The sequence below is a fragment of the Triturus cristatus genome, chromosome 1_1 (assembly GCF_964204655.1).
Source record: "Triturus cristatus chromosome 1_1, aTriCri1.1, whole genome shotgun sequence".
Taxonomy (NCBI): Eukaryota; Metazoa; Chordata; class Amphibia; order Caudata; family Salamandridae; genus Triturus; species Triturus cristatus.
In genome coordinates, this window is record NC_140579.1 from 1,023,114,096 (window position 1) to 1,023,134,604 (window position 20,509).

The following is a 20,509-nucleotide window of genomic DNA, read 5'->3' on the forward strand; positions in this document are numbered from 1 at the left end:
TGATGTTTCAGGGTTTAGGGCAGTGGTTTTCGGGCAGTGTAGGGGGTCTTGCTTGGGGTGGTGTTTCAGGGTTTAGGGCAGTGCAGTGGTGTCTGGGCAGTATAGGAGGTCGTGCTGGGTTAGTGTTTCAGAGTTTAGGGCAGTGCAGTGGTGTTCGGGAAGTGTAGGGGGTCGAACTGGGGCTGGTGTTTCAGGGTTTAGGGTAGTGCTGTGGTGTTTGTGTAGTGTAGGGGGTCGTGTTTTAGGGTTTAGGGTAGTGCATTGGTGTTTGGGTAGTGTAGTGGTCGTGCTTGGGTAGTGTTTTAGGGTTTAGGGTAGTGCAGTGGTGTAGGTGTAGTGTAGGGGGTCGTGCTTGGGGTACATTTAAGGTTTTTGGTAGTGCAGCGGTGTTTGTGTAGTGTAGGGGGCCGTGCTTTGGTAGTGTTTAAGGGTTGAGGGTAGTGCAGTGGTGTTGGTGTAGTATAGGGGGTCGTGCTTTGGGTAGTGTTTTAGGGTTTAGGGTAGTGAAGTGGTGTTTGGGTAGTGTAGGGGGTTGTGCTGAGGGTAGATTTAGTGTAGTGCAGTAGTGTTTAAGTAGTGTAGGGGGTAGTGCTGGGGGTAGATTTAGGGTTTAGGGTAGAGCAGTGGTGTTTGGGTAGTGTAGGAGGTCATGTTTGGGGTACATTTAGGGTCTAGGGTAGTGCAGTGGTGTTTGTGTAGTGTAGGGGGTCGTGCTTGGGTAGTGTTTTAGGGTTTAGGGTAGTGTAGTGGTGTTGGTGTAGTATAGGGGGTCATGCTGGGGGTAGTGTTTTTGGTTTTAGGGTAGTGCTGTGGTGTTTGGGTAGTGTAGGGGGTCGTGCTGAGTGTAGATTTAGGGTTGTGTAGTGGTGTTTGGGTAGTGTAGGAGGTCGTGCTGGGGTTGATTTTGGGTTTAGGGTAGCGCAGTGGTGTTTGGGTAGTGTAGGGGGTAGTGCTGGGGGTAGACTTAGGGTTTAGGGTAGTGCAGTGGTGTTTGTGTAGTGTAGGGGGCCGTGCTTGGGTAGTGTTTTAGGGTTGAGGGTAGTGCAGTGGTGTTGGTGTAGTGTAGGGGGCCGAGCTTTGGGTAGTGTTTTAGGGTTTAGGGTAGTACAGTGGTGTTTGGGTAATTTAGGGGGTTGTGCTGAGGATAGATTTAGTGTAGTGCAGTGGTGTTTGGGTAGTGTAGGGGGTAGTGCTGGGGGTAGATTTAGGGTTTAGGGTAGTGCATTTGTGTTGGGAGTCGTGCTGGGGGAAGTGTTTTAGGGTTTAGGGTAGTGCAGTGGTGTTTGGGTAGTGTAGGAGGTCATGCTGGGGGTAGTGTATTTGGGATTAGGGTAGTGCAGTGTTTGGGCAGTGTAGGGGTCGTGCTGGGGGTAGTGGTTTAGGGGAGTGCAATGGTGTTTGGGTAGTGTAGGCGGTTCTGCTAGGGTAGTGTTTTAGGGATTAGAGTAGTGCAGTGGTGTTTGGGTATTGTAGGGGTTCATGCTGGGGGTAGTGTTTTAGGGTTTAGGGTAGTGTAGTGGTGTTTTTTGTAGTGTAGGGGGTTGTGCTTGGGGTACATTTAGGGTTTAGGGTAGTGCAGTGGTGTTTGTGTAGTGTAGGGGGTCGTGCTTGGGTAGTGTTTTAGGGTTTAGGATAGTGCTATGGTGTTGGGGTAGTGTTTCAGAGTTTAGGGCAGTGCAGTGGTGTTCAGGCAGTGTAGGGGGTCTTGCTGGGGGTGGTGTTTCAGGGTTTAGGGCAGTGGTGTTCTGGCAGTGTTGGTGTAGTGTAGGGGGTCGTGCTTGGGGTACATTTAGGGTTTTTGGTAGTGCAGTGGTGTTTGTGTAGTGTAGGGGGCCGTGCTTGGGTAGTGTTTAAGGGTTGAGGGTAGTGCAGTGGTGTTGGTGTAGTGTAGGGGGTCGTGCTTTGGGTAGTGTTTTAGGGTTTAGGGTAGTGAAGTGGTGTTAAGGTAGTGTAGGGGGTTGTGCTGAGGGTAGATTTAGTGTAGTGCAGTATTGTTTGGGTAGTATAGGGGGTAGTGCTGGGGGTAGATTTAGGGTTTAGGGTAGTGCAGTGGTGTTTGGGTAGTGTAGGAGGTCATGCTTGGGGTACATTTAGGGTTTAGGGTAGTGCAGTGGTGTTTGTGTAGTGTAGGGGGTCGTGCTTGGGTAGTGTTTTAGGGTTTAGGGTAGTGTAGTGGTGTTGGTGTAGTATAGGGGGTCATGCTGGGGGTAGTGTTTTTGGGTTTAGGGTAGTGCAGTGGTGTTTGCGTAGTGTAGGGGGTCGTGCTGTGGGTAGATATAGGGTTGTGCACTACCAAAACACCCCTGCACTACCCCCAGCACTACCCAAACACTGCACTACCCTAAAACACTACCCCCAGCACGACCTCCTGCACTACCCAAACGCCACTGCACTACCCTAAACCCTAAAACACTCCACCCAGCATGACCCTAGTCTACCCAAACACCACTGCACATCCCTAAATCTACCCTCAGCATGATCCCCTACACTACCCAAACACCACTGCACTACCCTAAACCCAAAAACACTACCCCCAGCATGACCCCCTACACTACGCCAACACCACTGCACTACCTTAAACCATAAAAACACTACCCAAGCACGACCCGCTACACTACGCAAACACCACTGCACTACCCTAAACCCTAAATTTACCCCAAGCATGACCCCCTACACTTCAACAAACACCACTACACTACCCTATACCCTAAAACACTACCACCAGCACGACCCAATACACTACACAAACACCACAGCACTACCCTAAACCCTAAAACACTACCCCCAGCATGATCCCCACACTACCCAAACACCGCTGCACTACCCTAAAACACTTCCCTCATTAGTACACCCTACACTACCCAAACACCACAGCACTACTCTAAACCCTAAAACACTATCCGCAAGCAGAACCCCCTACACTACCCAAACAACATTGCACTACCATAAACACTAAAACACTACCCACAGCAGTACCCCCTACACTATCCAAACACCACTGCACTCCCCAAACCACTACCCCCAGCACGACCCCCTACACTGCCCAAACACTGCACTACCCTAAACCCTAAAACACTACACCCAGCACGACCTATTACACTACCCAAACACCACTGCACCACCCTAAACCCTAAAACACTACCCCCTGCACGACCCCATACACTGCCCGAAGACCAATGGACTCCCCATAACCCTAAAACACCACCCCCAGCTCACTCCCTACACTGCCCAAACACCACAGCACTACCCTAAACCCTAAAACACTACCCCCAGCATGATCCCCACACTACCCAAACACCGCTGCACTACCCTAAAACACTTCCCTCATTAGTACACCCTACACTACCCAAACACCACAGCACTACTCTAAACCCTAAAACACTATCCGCAAGCAGAACCCCCTACACTACCCAAACAACATTGCACTACCATAAACACTAAAACACTACCCACAGCACTACCCTCTACACTACACAAACACCACTGCACTACACTAAACCCTGAAACACCAACACAGCGTGACCCCCTACACTGCCCGAAAACCACTGCACTGCCCTAAACCCTGAAACAGCACCCCCAGCACGAACCCCTACACTACCCCAACACCACTGCACTACCCTAAACCCTAAAACACTAACCCCAGCACGATCCCCTACACTACCCAAACACCGTTGCACTACCCTAAAACACTACCCCAGCATGACCCCCCTACACTACCCAAACACCACTGCACTACCCTAAACCCTAAAACATGACTTCCTATACTACACAAACACCGCTGCACTAGCCTAAAACCTAAAATACTACCCCCAGCACGACCCCCTACACTACACAAACACCACTGCACTACCCTAAACCCTAAAAAACTACCCCCTACACTACACAAACACCACTGCACTACCCTAAACCCTAAAACACTACCACCAGCACGACCCCCTACACTACCCAAACACCACTGCACTACCCTAAAACACTACCCCCAGCAGTATCCCCTACACTACCCAAACACCACTGCATTACCCTAAACCCTAAAACACTACACCCAGCAGAGCCCCCGACACTACCCAAACACCATTTCACTACCATAAACCCTAAAACACTACCCACAGCAGTACCCGCTACACTACCCAAACACCACTGCACTCCCCTAAACCACTACCCCAGCACGACCCCCTATACTACCCAAACACTGCACTACCCTAAACCCTAAAACACTATCCCAGCATGACCCCCTACACTACCCAAACACCACTGCACTACCCTAAACCCTTAATCTACCCCAGCACTACTCCCTACACTACCCAAACACCACTGCACTACCCTAAACCCTACATCTACCCCAGCACGACCTCCTACACTACCCAAACACCACTGCACAACCCTAAATCTACCATCAGCACGACCCCCTACACTACCCAAACACAACTGCAGTACCCTAAACCCTAAAACACTACCCTCAGCACGACCCCCTACACTACACAAACACACCTGCACTACCCTAAGCCCTAAATGTACCCCAAGCACGACCCCCTACACTGCACAAACATCACTGCACTACCCTAAACCCTAAAACACTACCACCAGCAGAACCCCCTACACTACCCAAACACCATAGCACTACCATAAACACTAAAACACTACCCACAGCAGTACCCCCTACACTGCCCAAACACTGCACTATCCTAAACCCTAAAACACTACCCCCAGCACGACCTCCTACACTACCCAAACACCACTGCACTACCCTAAACCCTAAAACACTACCCCCAGCACGACTCTCAACACTACCCAAACACAAATGTACTACCCTAAACCCTAAATCTACCCCCAGCACTACCCCTACACTACCCAAACTCCACTGCACTACACTAAATCTACCCTCAGCACAACCCCCTAAACTACCCAAACACCACTGCACTACCCTAAACCCTAAAACACTACCCAAGCACGACCCCCTACACTACACCAACACCACTGCACTACCCTAAACCCGACTACCCTAAACCCTAAATGTACCCCAAGCACAACCCCCTACACTACACAAACACCACTGCACTACCCTAAACCCTAAAACACTACCCCCTGCTTGACCTCCTACACTGCCCGAACACCACTGCACAGCCCTAAACCCTAAAACACTTCCCCCAGCACGACCTCCTACACTACCCAAACACCACTGCACTACCCTAAACCCTAAAACACTCCCCCAGCACGACTCCCTACACTACCCAAATAACACTGCACTACCCTAAACGCTAAATCTACCCCCAGCATGACCCCCTACACTACCCAAACACCACTGCACTACCCTAAACCCTAAATCTACTCCCAGCACGACCCCCCACACTATCCAAACACCACTGAACTACCCTAAACCCTAAAACACTACCCCCTGCACGACCCCATACACTGCCCGAAGACCAATGGACTCCCCATAACCCTAAAACACCACCCCCAGCTCACTCCCTACACTGCCCGAACACCACTGCACTGCCCTAAACCCTAAACCCTAAAGCACCATCCCCAGCATGACCCCCTACACTGCCCGAACACCAGAGCACTGCACTACACCCTCAAACACCACCCTACACTGCCCGAACACCACTGCACTGTCCTAAACCCTAAAGCACCACCCCATGCATGACCCCCTACACTGCCCGAACACCACTGCACTGCCGTAAACCATAAAACACCCCCTAAGCACGACCCTCTACACTGCTCGAACACCACTGCACTTCCCTAAACCCTAAAACTCTACCCCCAGCACTACCCTCTACACTACACAAACACCACTGCACTACACTAAACCCTGAAACACCAACCCAGCATGACCCCCTACACTGCCCAAAAACCACTGCACTGCCCTAAACCCTGAAACAGCACCCCCAGCACGAACCCCTACACTACCCCAACACCACTGCACTACCCTAAACCCTAAAACACTAACCCCAGCACGATCCCCTACACTACCCAAACACCGTTGCACTACCCTAAAACACTACCCCAGCATGACCCCCCTACACTACCCAAACACCACTGCACTACCCTAAACCCTAAAACATGACTTCCTATACTACACAAACACCGCTGCACTAGCCTAAAACCTAAAATACTACCCCCAGCACGACCCCCTACACTACACAAACACCACTGCACTACCCTAAACCCTAAATAACTACCCCCTACACTACACAAACACCACTGCACTACCCTAAACCCTAAAACACTACCACCAGCACGACCCCCTACACTACCCAAACACCACTGCACCACCCTAAAACACTACCCCTAGCAGTATCCCTTACACTACCCAAACACCACTGCATTACCCTAAACCCTAAAACACTACACCCAGCAGAGCCCCCGACACTACCCAAACACCATTTCACTACCATAAACCCTAAAACACTACCCAGAGCAGTACCCGCTAAACTACCCAAACACCACTGCACTCCCCTAAACCACTACCCCAGCACGACCCCCTATACTACCCAAACACTGCACTACCCTAAACCCTAAAACACTCTCCCCAGCATGACCCCCTACACTACCCAAACACCACTGCACTACCCTAAACCCTTAATCTACCCCAGCACTACTCCCTACACTACCCAAACACCACTGCACTACCCTAAACCCTACATCTACCCCAGCACGACCTCCTATACTACCCAAACACAACTGCACAACCCTAAATCTACCATCAGCACGACCCCCTACACTACCCAAACACAACTGCAGTATCCTAAACCCTAAAACACTACCCTCAGCACGACCCCCTACACTACACCAACACCACTGCACTACCCTAAACCCTAAAACACTACCCAAGCACGACCCCCTACACTACACAAACACCACTGCACTACCCTAAGCCCTAAATGTACCCCAAGCACGACCCCCTACACTGCACAAACATCACTGCACTACCCTAAACCATAAAACACTACCACCAGCAGAACCCCCTACACTACCTAAACACCATTGCACTACCATAAACACTAAAACACTACCCACAGCAGGCCCCCCTACACTACCCAAACACCACTGCACTCCCCAAACCACTACCCCCAGCACGACCCCCTACACTGCCCAAACACTGCACTATCCTAAACCCTAAAACACTACCCCCAGCACGACCTCCTACACTACCCAAACACCACTGCACTACCCTAAACCCTAAAACACTACCCCCAGCACGACTCCCAACACTACCCAAACACAAATGCACTACCCTAAACCCTAAATCTACCCCCAGCACTACCCCCTACACTACCCAAACACCACTGCACTACACTAAATCTACCCTCAGCACAACCCCCTAAACTACCCAAACACCACTGCACTACCCTAAACCCTAAAACACTACCCCCTGCCCATCCCCCTACACTACACCAATACTACTGCACTACCCTAATCCCTAAAACACTACCCAAGCACGACCCCCTACACTACACAAACACCACTGCACTACCCTAAACCCGACTATCCTAAACCCTAAATGTACCCCAAGCACAACCCCCTACACTACTCAAACACCACTGCACTACCCTAAACCCTAAAACACTACCCCCTGCTTGACCCCCTACACTGCCCGAACACCACTGCACAGCCCTAAACCCTAAAACACTACCCCCAGCACGACCTCCTACACTACCCAAACACCACTGCACTACCCTAAACCCTAAAACACTCCCCCAGCACGACTCCCTACACTACCCAAACACCACTGCACTACCCTAAACCCTAAATCTACTCCCAGCACGACCCCCCACACTATCCAAACACCACTGAACTACCCTAACCCCTAAAACACTACCCCCTGCACGACCCCATACACTGCCCGAAGACCAATGGACTCCCCATAACCCTAAAACACCACCACATCTCACTCCCTACACTGCCCGAACACCACTGCACTGCCCTAAACCCTAAAGCACCACCCCCAGCATGACCCCCTACACTGCCCGAACACCAGAGCACTGCACTACACCCTCAAACACCACCCTACACTGCCCGAACACCACTGCACTGCCCTAAACCCTAAAGCACCAACCCATGTATGACCCCCTACACTGCCCGAACACCACTGCACTGCCGTAAACCATAAAACACCCCCTAAGCACGACCCTCTACACAGCTCGAACACCACTGCACTTCCCTAAACCCTAAAACTCTACCCCCAGCACTACCCTCTACACTACACAAACACCACTGCACTACACTAAACCCTGAAACACCAACCCAGTGTGACCCCCTACACTGCCCGAAAACCACTGCACTGCCCTAAACCCTGAAACAGCACCCCCAGCACGAACCCCTACACTACCCCAACACCACTGCACTACCCTAAACCCTAAAACACTAACCCTAGCACGATCCCCTACACTACCCAAACACCGTTGCTCTACCCTAAAACACTACCCCAGCATGACCCCCCTACACTACCCAAACACCACTGCACTACCCTAAACCCTAAAACATGACTTCCTATACTACACAAACACCGCTGCACTAGCCTAAAACCTAAAATACTACCCCCAGCATGACCCCCTACACTACCCAAACACCACTGCACTCCCCTAAACCACTACCCCAGCACGACCCCCTATACTACCCAAACACTGCACTACCCTAAACCCTAAAACACTATCCCCAGCATGACCCCCTACACTACCCAAACACCACTGCACTACCCTAAACCCTTAATCTACCCCAGCACTACTCCCTACACTACCCAAACACCACTGCACTACCCTAAACCCTACATCTACCCCAGCATGACCTCCTACACTACCCAAACACCACTGCACAACCCTAAATCTACCATCAGCACGACCCCCTACACTACCCAAACACAACTGCAGTACCCTAAACCCTAAAACACTACCCTCAGCACGACCCCCTACACTACACCAACACCACTGCACTACCCTAAACACTAAAACACTACCCAAGCATGACCCCCTATACTACACAAACACCACTGCACTACCCTAAGCCCTAAATGTACCCCAAGCACGACCCCCTACACTGCACAAACATCACTGCACTACCCTAAACCCTAAAACACTACCACCAGCACGACCCCCTATACTACACAAACCCCACAGCACTACCCTAAACCCTGAAACACCAGCCCCAGCACGCCCTCTAAACTGCCCAAACACCACTGCACTGCCCTAAACCCTACAACACCACCCCAGCATGACCCCTTACACTACCCTAACAGCACTGCACTGCCCTAAACCCTAAAGCACCACCCCATGCATAAACCCCTTCACTGCTCGAACACCACAGCACTGCCCTAAACCGTAAAACACCACCCCCCCGCATGACCCCCTACACTACCTGAACACCTCCGCACTGCCCTAAACCCTAAAACATCACGCCCATCACAACCCCTACACTACCCTAACACCACTGCACTACCCTAAACCCTAAAACACTGCCCCCAGCACTACCCCCTACACTACCCAAACACCGCTGCACTACCCTAAACCCTAAAACACTACCCCCAGCACGACCCTCTACACTACACAAACACCACTGCACTACACTAAACCCTGAAACACCAACCCCAGCATGATCCCATACATTACCCAAAGACCATTGCACTACCCTAAAACACTACCCCAGCACGACCCCCTACACTACCCAAACACCACAGCACTACCCTAAACCCTAAAACACTACCCACAGCAGTACCCCCTACACTACCCAAACACCACTGCACTCCCCTAAAGCACTACCCCAGCACGACCCCCTACACTACCCAAACACTGCACTATCCTAAACCCTAAAACACTGCCCACAGCATGACCTCATACACTACCCAAACACCACTGCACTACCCTAAACCCTAAAACACTCCCCCAGCACGACTCCCTACACTACCCAAACACCACTGCACTACCCTAAACCTAAAACACGGCCCACTACACTACACAAACACCACTGTACTACCCTAAAACCTAAAACACTACCCCCAGCACGACCCCCTACACTACACAAACAACCCTGCACTACCCTAAACCCTAAAACACTACCCCCTACACTGTCCGAACACCACTGCACTGCCCTAAACCCTAAAGCACCACCCCCAGCATGACCCCCTACACTGCCCGAACACCAGAGCACTGCACTACACCCTCAAACACCACCCTACACTGCCCGAACACCACTGCACTGCCCTAAACCCTAAAGCACCACCCCATGCATGACCCCGACCCCCTACACTGCCCGAACACCACTGCACTGCCGTAAACCATAAAACACCCCCTAAGCACGACCCTCTACACTGCTCGAACACCACTGCACTTCCCTAAACCCTAAAACTCTACCCCCAGCACTACCCTCTACACTACACAAACACCACTGCACTACACTAAACCCTGAAACACCAACCCAGCGTGACCCCCTACACTGCCCGAAAACCACTGCACTGCCCTAAACCCTGAAACAGCACCACCAGCACGAACCCCTATACTATCCCAACACCACTGCACTACCCTAAACCCTAAAACACTGACCCTAGCACGATCCCCTACACTACCCAAACACCGTTGCACTACCCTAAAACACTACCCCAGCATGACCCCCCTACACTACCCAAACACCACTGCACTACCCTAAACCCTAAAACATGACCTCCTATACTACACAAACACCACTGCACTACCCTAAACCCTAAAACACTACCCCCAGCACGACCCCCTACACGACACCAACACCACTGCACTACCCTAAACCATAAAAACACAACCACCAGCACGACCCCCTACACTACCCAAACACCACTGCACGACCCTAAAACACTACCCCCAGCAGTATCCCCTACACTACACAAACACCGCTGCACTAGCCTTTAACCTAAAATACTACCCCCAGCACGACCCCCTACACTACACAAACACCACTGCACTACCCTAAATCTACCCTCAGCACGACCCCCTACACTACCCAAACACCACTGCACTACCCTAAACCCTAAAACACTACCCCCAGCACGACCCCCTACACGACACCAACACCACTGCACTACCCTAAACCCTAAAACACAACCACCAGCACGACCCCCTACACTACCCAAACACCACTGCACGACCCTAAAACACTACCCCCAGCAGTATCCCCTACACTACACAAACACCGCTGCACTAGCCTTTAACCTAAAATACTACCCCCAGCACGACCCCCTACACTGCCCGAACACCAGAGCACTGCACTACACCCTCAAACACCACCCTACACTGCCCGAACACCACTGCACTGCCCTAAACCCTAAAGCACCACCCCATGCATGACCCCGACCCCCTACACTGCCCGAACACCACTGCACTGCCGTAAACCATAAAACACCCCCTAAGCACGACCCTCTACACTGCTCGAACACCACTATACTTCCCTAAACCCTAAAACTCTACCCCCAGCACTACCCTCTACACTACACAAACACCACTGCACTACACTAAACCCTGAAACACCAACCCAGCGTGACCCCCTACACTGCCCGAAAACCACTGCACTGCCCTAAACCCTGAAACAGCACCACCAGCACGAACCCCTACACTATCCCAACACCACTGCACTACCCTAAACCCTAAAACACTGACCCTAGCACGATCCCCTACACTACCCAAACACCGTTGCACTACCCTAAAACACTACCCCAGCATGACCCCCCTACACTACCCAAACACCACTGCACTACCCTAAACCCTAAAACATGACCTCCTATACTACACAAACACCACTGCACTACCCTAAACCCTAAAACACTACCCCCAGCACGACCCCCTACACGACACCAACACCACTGCACTACCCTAAACCCTAAAACACAACCACCAGCACGACCCCCTACACTACCCAAACACCACTGCACGACCCTAAAACACTACCCCCAGCAGTATCCCCTACACTACACAAACACCGCTGCACTAGCCTTTAACCTAAAATACTACCCCCAGCACGACCCCCTACACTACACAAACACCACTGCACTACCCTAAATCTACCCTCAGCACGACCCCCTACACTACCCAAACACCACTGCACTACCCTAAACCCTAAAACACTACCCCCAGCACGACCCCCTACACGACACCAACACCACTGCACTACCCTAAACCCTAAAACACAACCACCAGCACGACCCCCTACACTACCCAAACACCACTGCACGACCCTAAAACACTACCCCCAGCAGTATCCCCTACACTACACAAACACCGCTGCACTAGCCTTTAACCTAAAATACTACCCCCAGCACGACCCCCTACACTACACAAACACCACTGCACTACCCTAAACCCTAAAAAACTACCCCCTACACTACACAAACACCACTGCACTACCCTAAACCCTAAAACACTACCACCAGCACGACCCCCTACACTACCCAAACACCACTGCACTACCCTAAAACACTACCCCCAGCAGTATCCCCTACACTACCCAAACACCACTGCATTACCCTAAACCCTAAAACACTACACCCAGCAGAGCCCCCGACACTACCCAAACACCATTTCACTACCATAAACCCTAAAACACTACCCACAGCAGTACCCGCTACACTACCCAAACACCACTGCACTCCCCTAAACCACTACCCCAGCACGACCCCCTATACTACCCAAACACTGCACTACCCTAAACCCTAAAACACTATCCCCAGCATGACCCCCGACACTACCCAAACACCACTGCACTACCCTAAACCCTTAATCTACCCCAGCACTACTCCCTACACTACCCAAACACCACTGCACTACCCTAAACCCTACATCTACCCCAGCACGACCTCCTACACTACCCAAACACCACTGCACAACCCTAAATCTACCATCAGCACGACCCCCTACACTACCCAAACACAACTGCAGTACCCTAAACCCTAAAACACTGCCCTCAGCACGACCCCCTACACTACACCAACACCACTGCACTACCCTAAACACTAAAACACTACCCAAGCACGACCCCCTACACTACACAAACACAACTGCACTACCCTAAGCCCTAAATGTACCCCAAGCACGACCCCCTACACTGCACAAACATCACTGCACTACCCTAAACCCTAAAACACTACCACCAGCACGACCCCCTATACTACACAAACCACACAGCACTGCCCTAAACCCTGAAACACCAGCCCCAGCACGCCCTCTAAACTGCCCGAACACCACTGCACTGCCCTAAACCCTACAACACCACCCCAGCATGACCCCTTACACTACCCTAACATCACTGCACTGCCCTAAACCCTAAAGCACCACCCCATGCATAAACCCCTACACTGCTCGAAAACCACAGCACTGCCCTAAACTGTAAAACACCACCCCCGCACGACCCCCTACACTACCTGAACACCTCCGCACTGCCCTAAACCCTAAAACATTACGCCCATCACAACCCCTACACTACCCCAACACCACTGCACTACCCTAAACCCTAAAACACTGCCCCAAGCACTACCCCCTACACTACCCAAACACCGCTGCACTACCCTAAACCCTAAAACACTACCCCCAGCACGACCCTCTACACTACACAAACACTACTGCACTACACTAAACCCTGAAACACCAACCCCAGCATGATCCCCTACATTACCCAAAGACCATTGCACTACCCTAAAACACTACCCCAGCACGACCCCCTACACTACCCAAACACCACAGCACTACCCTAAACCCTAAAACACTACCCACAGCAGTACCCCCTACACTACCCAAACACTACTGCACTCCCCTAAAGCACTACCCCAGCACGACCCCCTACACTACCCAAACACTGCACTATCCTAAACCCTAAACCACTGCCCACAGTATGACCTCATACACTACCCAAACACCACTGCACTACCCTAAACCCTAAAACACTCCCCCAGCACGACTCCCTACACTACCCAAACACCACTGCACTACCCTAAACCTAAAACACGGCCCACTACACTACACAAACACCAGTGCACTACCCTAAAACCTAAAACACTACCCCCAGCACGACCCCCTACACTACACAAACAACACTGCACTACCCTAAACCATAAAACACTACCCCCTACACTACACAAACACCACTGCACTACCGTAATCCCTAAAACACTACCCCCAGCATGACCCCCTACACTACACAAACACCACTGCCAACCCTAAAACACTACCCCCAGCAGTACCCCCTACATTGCCCAAACACCACTGCACTACCCTAAACCCTAAAACACTACACCCAGCGGAACCCCCTACACTACCCAAACACCATTGCACTACCCTAAACCCTAAAACACTACCCACAGCAGTACCCCCTACACTACCTAAACACCACAGCACTCCCCTCAACCACTACCCCCAGCACGACCCCCTACAATACCCAAACACTGCACTACCCTAAACCCTAAAACACTACCCCCAGCATGACCTCCTACACTACCCAAACACCCCTGCACAACCCTAAACCCTAAAACACTCCCACAGCACAACTTCCCACACTGCCCAATCACCAATGCACTACCCTAAACCCTAAATCTACCCCAGCACTACCCCCTACACTACCCAAACACCACTGCACAACCCTAAATCTACCCTCAGCACGACCCCCTACACTACCCAAACACTACTGCACTACCCCTAACCCTAAATCACTATCCCCAGCACGTCCCCCTACACTACACCAACACCACTGCACTACCCTAAACCCTAAAACACTACCCCCTGCACGACCCCCTACACTGCCCGAACAGCAATGGACTCCCCAAAACCCTAAAACACCACCCCCAGCTCACTCTCTACACTACCCGAACACCACTGCACTGCCCTAAACCCTAAAGCACCACCCCCAGCATGACCCCCTACACTGCCCGAACACCAGAGCACTGCACTACACCCTCAAACACCACCCTACACTGCCCGAACACCACTGCACTGCCCTAAACCCTAAAGCACCACCCCATGCATGACCCCGACCCCCTACACTGCCCGAACACCACTGCACTGCCGTAAACCATAAAACACCCCCTAAGCACGACCCTCTACACTGCTCGAACACCACTGCACTTCCCTAAACCCTAAAACTCTACCCCCAGCACTACCCTCTACACTACACAAACACCACTGCACTACACTAAACCCTGAAACACCAACCCAGCGTGACCCCCTACACTGCCCGAAAACCACTGCACTGCCCTAAACCCTGAAACAGCACCACCAGCACAAACCCCTACACTACCCCAACACCACTGCACTACCCTAAACCCTAAAACACTAACCCTAGCACGATCCCCTACACTACCCAAACACCGTTGCTCTACCCTAAAACACTACCCCAGCATGACCCCCCTACACTACCCAAACACCACTGCACTACCCTAAACCCTAAAACATGACCTCCTATACTACACAAACACCGCTGCACTACCCTAAAACCTAAAATACTACCCCCAGCACGACCCCCTACACTACACAAACACCACTGCACTACCCTAAATCTACCCTCAGCACGACCCCCTACACTACCCAAACACCACTGCACTACCCTAAACCCTAAAACACTACCCCCAGCACGACCCCCTACACGACCCCAACACCACTGCACTACCCTAAACCCTAAAACACTACCCCCTGCACGACCCCCTACACTGCCCGAACACCAATGGACTCCCCAAAACCCTAAAACACCACCCCCAGCTCACTCCCTACACTACCCGAACACCACTGCACTGCCCTAAACCCTAAAGCACCACCCCCAGCATGACCCCCACACTGCCCGAACACCAGAGCACTGCACTACACCCTCAAACACCACCCTACACTGCCCGAACACCACTGCACTGCCCTAAACCCTAAAGCACCACCCCATGCATGACCCCGACCCCCTACACTGCCCGAACACCACTGCACTGCCGTAAACCATAAAACACCCCCTAAGCACGACCCTCTACACTGCTCGAACACCACTGCACTTCCCTAAACCCTAAAACTCTACCCCCAGCACTACCCTCTACACTACACAAACACCACTGCATTACACTAAACCCTGAAACACCAACCCAGCGTGACCCCCTACACTGCCTGAAAACCACTGCACTGCCCTAAACCCTGAAACAGCACCACCAGCACGAACCCCTACACTACCCCAACACCACTGCACTACCCTAAACCCTAAAACACTAACCCTAGCACGATCCCCTACACTACCCAAACACCGTTGCACTACCCTAAAACACTACCCCAGCATGACCCCCCTACACTACCCAAACACCACTGCACTACCCTAAACCCTAAAACATGACCTCCTATACTACACAAACACCGCTGCACTACCCTAAAACCTAAAATACTACCCCCAGCACGACCCCCTACACTACACAAACACCACTGCACTACCCTAAATCTACCCTCAGCACGACCCCCTACACTACCCAAACACCACTGCACTACCCTAAACCCTAAAACACTACCCCCAGCACGACCCCCTACACGACACCAACACCACTGCACTACCCTAAACCCTAAAACACAACCACCAGCACGACCCCCTACACTACCCAAACACCACTGCACTACCCTAAAACACTACCCCCAGCAGTATCCCCTACACTACCCAAACACCACTGCATTACCCTAAACCCTAAAACACTACACCCAGCAGAGCCGCCGACACTACCCAAACACCCTTTCACTACCATAAACCCTAAAACACTACCCACAGCAGTACCCGCTACACTACCCAAACACCACTGCACTCCCCTAAACCACTACCCCAGCACGACCCCCTATACTACCCAAACACTGCACTACCCTAAACCCTAAAACACTATCCCCAGCATGACCCCCTACACTACCCAAACACCACTGCACTACCCTAAACCCTTAATCTACCCCAGCACTACTCCCTACACTACCCAAACACCACTGCACTACCCTAAACCCTACATCTACCCCAGCACAACCTCCTACACTACCCAAACACCACTGCAGAACCCTAAATCTACCATCAGCACGACCCCCTACACTACCCAAACACAACTGCAGCACCCTAAACCCTAAAACACTACCCTCAGCACAACCCCCTACACTACACCAACACCACTGCACTACCCTAAACCCTAAAACACTACCCAAGCACGACCCCCTACACTACACAAACACCACTGCACTACCCTAAGCCCTAAATGTACCCCAAGCACGACCCCCGACACTGCACAAACATCACTGCACTACCCTAAACCCTAAAACACTACCACCAGCACGACCCCCTATACTACACAAACCCCACAGCACTACCCTAAACCCTGAAACACCAGCCCCATCACGCCCTCTAAACTGCCCAAACACCACTGCACTGCCCTAAACCCTACAACACCACCCCAGCATGACCCCTTACACTACCCTAACACCACTGCACTGCCTTAAACCCTAAAGCACCACCCCATGCATAAACCCCTACACTGCTCGAACACCACAGCACTGCCCTAAACCGAAAAACACCACACCCAGCACGACCCCCTACACTACCTGAACACCTCCGCACTGCCCTAAACCCTAAAACATCACCCCCATCACAACCCCTACACTACCCCAACACCACTGCACTACCCTAAACCCTAAAACACTGCCCCCAGCACTACCCCTACACTACCCAAACACCGCTGCACTACCCTATTCCCTAAAACACTACCCCCAGCACGACCCTCTACACTACACAAACACCACTGCACTACACTAAACCCTGAAACACCACCCCAGCACGATCCCCTACATTACCCAAAGACCATTGCACTACCCTAAAACACTACCCCAGCACGACCCCCTACACTACCCAAACACCACAGCACTACCCTAAACCCTAAAACACTACCCACAGCAGTACCCCCTACACTACCCAAACACCACTGCACTCCCCAAAAGCACTACCCCCAGCACGACCCCCTACACTACCCAAACACTGCACTATCCTAAACCCTAAAACACTGCCCACAGCATGACCTCATACACTACCCAAACACCACTGCACTACCCTAAACCCTAAAACACTCCCCCAGCACGACTCCCTACACTACCCAAACACCACTGCACTACCCTAAACCTAAAACACGGCCCACTACACTACACAAACACCACTGCACTACCCTAAAACCTAAAACACTGCCCCCAGCACGACCCCCTACACTACACAAACAACACTGCACTACCCTAAACCCTAAAGCACTACCCCCCACACTACACAAACACCACTGCACTACCTTAATCCCTAAAACACTACCCCCAGCATGACCCCCTACACTACCCAAACACCACTGCCAACCCTAAAACACTACCCCCAGCAGTACCCCCTACACTGCCCAAACACCACTGCACTACCCTAAACCCTAAAACACTACACCCAGCGGAACCCCCTACACTACCCAAACACCATTGCACTACCCTAAACCCTAAAACACTACCCACAGCAGTACCCCCTACACTACCCAAACACCACAGCACTCCCCTCAACCACTACCCCCAGCACGACCCCCTACAATACCCAAACACTGCACTACCATAAACCCTAAAACACTACCCCCAGCATGACCTCCTACACTACCCAAACACCACTGCACAACCCTAAACCCTAAAACACTCCCCCAGCACGACTTCCCACACTACCCAAATACCACTGCACAACCCTAAATCTACCCTCAGGACGACCCCCTACACTACCCAAACACTACTGCACTACCCTAAACCCTAAATCACTATCCCCAGCATGTCCCCCTACACTACACCAACACCACTGCACTACCCTAAACCCTAAAACACTACCAAAGCACAACCCCCTACACTACACAAACGCCACTGCACTACCCTAAACCCTAAATGTAGCCCAAGCACGACCCCCTACACTTCACAAACATCACTGCAATACCCTAAACCCTAAAACACTGCCACCAGCACGACCCCCTACACTACACAAACACCACAGCACTACCCTAAACCCTGAAAAACCAGCCCCAGTGCGACTCCCTACACTTCCCGAACACCACTGCACTGCCCTAAACCCTGAAACACTAACCCAGCACGACCTCCTATACTGCCCAGACACCACTGCACTGCCCTAAACCCTGAAACACCACCCCGAGCAAGACCCCCTACACTGCCCGAAAACCACTGCCCTAAACCCTGAAACACCACCCCCAGCAAGACCCCCTACAATGTCCCAACACCACTGCACTGCCCTAAACCCTGAAACACTAACCCAGCACGACCTCCTATACTGCCCAGACACCACTGCACTGCCTTAAACCCTGAAACACCACCCCGAGCAAGACCCCCTACACTGCCCGAAAACCACTGCCCTAAACCCTGAAACACCACCCCCAGCAAGACCCCCTACAATGTCCCAACACCACTGCACTGCCGTAAACCCTGAAACACCACCCCCAGCACGACCCCCTACACTACCCAAACACCACTGCACTACCCTAAAACACTACCCCCAGCAGTACCCCCTACACTACCCAAACACCCCTGCACTACCCTAAACCCTAAAACACTACCCACAGCAGTACCCCCTACACTACCCAAACACCACTGCACTCCCCTAAACCACTACCCCCAGCACGACCCCCTACACTACCCAAACACTGCACTATCCTAAATCCTAAAACACTACCCCCAGCATGACCTCCTACACTACCCAAACACCACTGCACTACCCTAAACCCTAAAACACTCCCCCAGCACGACTCCCTACACTACGCAAACACCAATGCACTACCCTAAACCCTAAGTCTACCCCCAGCACTACCCCTACACTACCCAAACACCACTGCACTACCATAAACCCCAAATCTACCCCAGCACGACCCCCTACACTACCCAAACACCGCTGCACTACCCTAAACCCAGAAACACTACCCCAGCACGACCCCTACACTACACCAACACCACTGCACTACCCTAAACCCTAAAACACTACCCAAGCACGACCCCCTACACTACACAAACACCACTACACTACCCTAAACCCTAAAACACTACCCCCAGCATGACCCCCTACACTACCCAAACACCGCTGCACTACCCTAAAACACTACCCTCATTAGTACCCCCTACTCTACCCAAACCCCACTGCACTACTCTAAACCCTAAAACACTATCCCAGCAGAACCCCCTACACTACCCAAACACAAATGCACTACCCTAAACCCTAAATCTACCCCCAGCACTACCCCCTACACTACCCAAACACCACTGCACTACACTAAATCTACCCTCAGCACTACCCCCTACACTACCCAAACACCACTGCACTACCCTAAACCCAAAAACACTACCCAAGCACGGCCCCCTACACTACACAAACACCACTGCACTACCAAAAACCCTAAATGTATCCCAAGCACGACCCCCTACACTACAGAAACATCACTGCACTACAATAAACACTAAAACACTACCACCAGCATGACCCCCTACACTACACAAACACCACAGCACTACTCTAAACCCTGTAACAC